We start from the raw sequence: 3453 nt of genomic DNA on the forward strand, positions 1-3453 counted from the left end.
GGCTTATTACTATGCCACACTTTACACCTCGACGCTCTTAAACTGGTACTTCTACTCAGTCGGGGAAGTTTTCAAGAACTTAGCCCACGGCTATGGTTTTTAAAGAAAAAAAAGGCTTACCAGCTGAAAAGTTCCTCTTCATTTATAACTTTGAAATTAACATAAAACATGTCAAAGTAAACAGACAGTAGCCCTTCTCTCGTGATGTAAAACATATTATTGTATTAAATGCATTCATAGTTAAATAAACTAAAATTAGTGGCATGTTGTATAGAAAAGTGTAAATCTACTATTTATGTATGTGTTGCTGTTGTTCTTGTTGTACTTTATTTTCCTTAATTACTGTGGTACCTAACAACATCGCAGGGAACACCTGGTCTTAGTCCTTTAGATGGATAAATGAGACATTTTACTTTGACTATTTCCCTCAATCACAGTGTGAGAGCAGCTGGCTGATTGCCTTTTTCCCACTGATAACTGCTGCTGCATCTCTGGGGGGACTTTAATTTTCACTCACGAACATCACAACTGTTCAGTGAAAAGCACTTTCTAAACTAAGTCAGTCATTCTACTCATTGACAAGCCAGGCAATGTAACTGAGTGTCATGGCATTGTTAAAGCCTATAAATGTACTTGTGAGAATGTGCTTGTAAATCCTCCTGAGACTGAATTACTATTGTTTTCTATCTTCATACAATGACTTACACTTGAAAAGTTGTGTTTCCTTTATTGCAACCTTATGGCTTTTATGTTACAATACCAAAGGTATATCCTGGCCATTGGCAATAACAGAAATAGATCAATGGAACACCATTGCCAAGATTGGGATCCACCTCAGGGCCTGCCGTTCACTGTAAAATTCTCCATAATTTACATTGTAACACCTCTGAAAGATACAGACACATTAATATAATAATAATAATAATAATAATAATCATCATCATCATCATCATCATCATAATCATAATAATGATTTTATTTATATAGCACTTTTTAAAAACACACAAAGTGCTTCACATTTAGGATAAAATACACACATACAAATACAAATATACATACGGTACCGTTACATACATACATACATACCAATACATACTTACACACATACATACTAGGGATGTGCAGAGAGCCCAGTATTTTTATCTGTATTTGTTTAGGCAACAAAATTATTTGTATTTGTATTTGAATAAAAGTGGAAATAGGCATAACAACACTATTTTTGTTGTTATTACACTTCTAATTTTAGGATATTAAAGTGTTAAAATAAGTGCTCTTCAATTAACTATTATAATAATTCCAAACACTTAAATGTAATATTGGTTTATAGTTTTCATAAACCCAGCAATAAACATGTATAACCGTAAACATAATTAAAAAGAAAATAATTTTAAAACTAACATTCAGTACCTAATCCACACTCAAGCAATAAACTAAACTCTAAACTAATAAATGCCTGAACATTGTGAATATTGTGAATATATGCATTGCATAGGCTAACATTTCACATTATTGCGCACAGTGCGGAGCACACACACACTCACACACACAACATTGTTTTGAAAACTTTTGAAAAGAGGACAGCTATAAGGTTACACTCAGTCGTTAAAGCTCAGAAACAGGTGCAAGCTAACCCATATTGCCATGAGCTACAATTAGCGAAATAGCAGGACAAAACATAATTTGCTCTGCACTCCCATTTTCACAATAGAGAAAATAGCGTTAGCTCATACCGGGAAACATGTCACACTGAGTTTGTGATGGAAAATAAGTTGAAATCACCAACATATCGCTGGTGCCAACACGTCAAGAAAAACTGCTCAGTCAGCAGCAAACTAAATTTAATGTTAGCCACCGTTAACTCTAGACAGCCACTCTGTCGGGGGAAATCCACACATAGGGCCCTATTTTAACGATCTAAAGTGCACAGTCTGAAGCACATGGTGCAAGTGCATTTCGGGTGTGTCCAAATCCACTTTTGCTATTTTAATGGCGGAGAAAATTGTCAATGCGCCAGGTGCGTGGTTCAAAGGGGTTGTCTTTAGTCTCTTAATTAATCATGGATGTGTTTTCAGCGTAACATGCAATAAACCAACCAGAGTGTCATCTCCCATTCCCTTTAAAAGCCAGGTGTGCTTGCACCTTGGCGGATTGCTATTATGATGGCGCATTTGCCAAGTAGTAAGAAGGGACACTTCTCTGCAGAGGAAACGGATCTGCTTGTGTGCAAAGTGAAAGCGCACAATCCATAACGAGCACACTGGCCCCTGCTGCTTCCGAACCCTCTCGTGATCAGTCCCAGACCACCAGTTCAAGATCCTGTTCATTAATTTGTTGTGAATGTATTTTCATTAAGTTTTTGAAAAGGTTTATTTTTTTTAAATTACAGCTTTGGTTTCTTTAAAATCGCTTTGCTCAGTCATGGAGTAACAGCGGGTTTTTAATTGCCGAAAGTATGGAAACCTGATCACTGTACTCTCAAAAATGTTAAAGAATATTTGTTAAATATTGTTCGAAAATTAAAAAATTCATTTTAATCATGTAAAGAATCATCAACACAGTTATCAGGACTTTATCAGCTCTCCAAGGTGCTGATCCTGCTGCTGGCAGCAGCTAGAAGCTGTCCAGATTTATTTCCTTCTTTAGTTTAATTGTTTTCACCTCATTTATTTCCCCATGTGTTCCTCATGTCATCATGTATTGATGCAGCAGTAAAGTCGATCTATGTCTGATCCGTTGTTGTCTGTCTGTTTAAATACCTACGTGTATTGCCACGATATGGTCAAATAATTAGACAATTTTATCCGTCATTACTGCAATTAGTTAATTCTGATAAATATTATGACTAAGCATTATGACATGTATTTTTAAACTATGTTGATGTACACAATAACAATCTTTCACATTGTAATCCTTTTATGTGTATTTATGAACACAAAACTCACGGTTCGGATCAAATCACGGATTTGAGTCACGCATCAGATCATTATTAGAAAAAAAAGGGGAGACAAATAAAACTTTGTTTTCCTTTTATTCTGTAACACATTTACAGACAGAAACAGCAAGGAACTTTTCCCCATGGTCTTAAATGAAAACAACACTTAAGATGTCCAATGTTTAAATTAAATAAAACATATAAAATATTCAATGCTCAGTTATTGCAATATGAGGCATGATACCTTCCTCTTTTAAACAGTGAATGAAACAGCCTCTGTCCACGTCATCAAAACTTGATAACAAACATTCACCGCTAAGCAGCTAGATGCTAATTAGCTGCTCAGCTGCAGCACATTAAACAGCAGGTAAACATAACTCAAATGTCACTTCGGAACCGTTAGATGCTGGTTTGATCGTTGCCCTTCAAAATCCCTCATAACGTTAGCGACATGCTGTCTGCCCATGACTTGTACTTACAGCAATTTGTTTACTTTGTCTTAAATGAGACATTAAATTCTC

This window comes from Thunnus thynnus, chromosome 4, assembly GCF_963924715.1.
Source record: "Thunnus thynnus chromosome 4, fThuThy2.1, whole genome shotgun sequence".
NCBI lineage: Eukaryota > Metazoa > Chordata > Actinopteri > Scombriformes > Scombridae > Thunnus > Thunnus thynnus.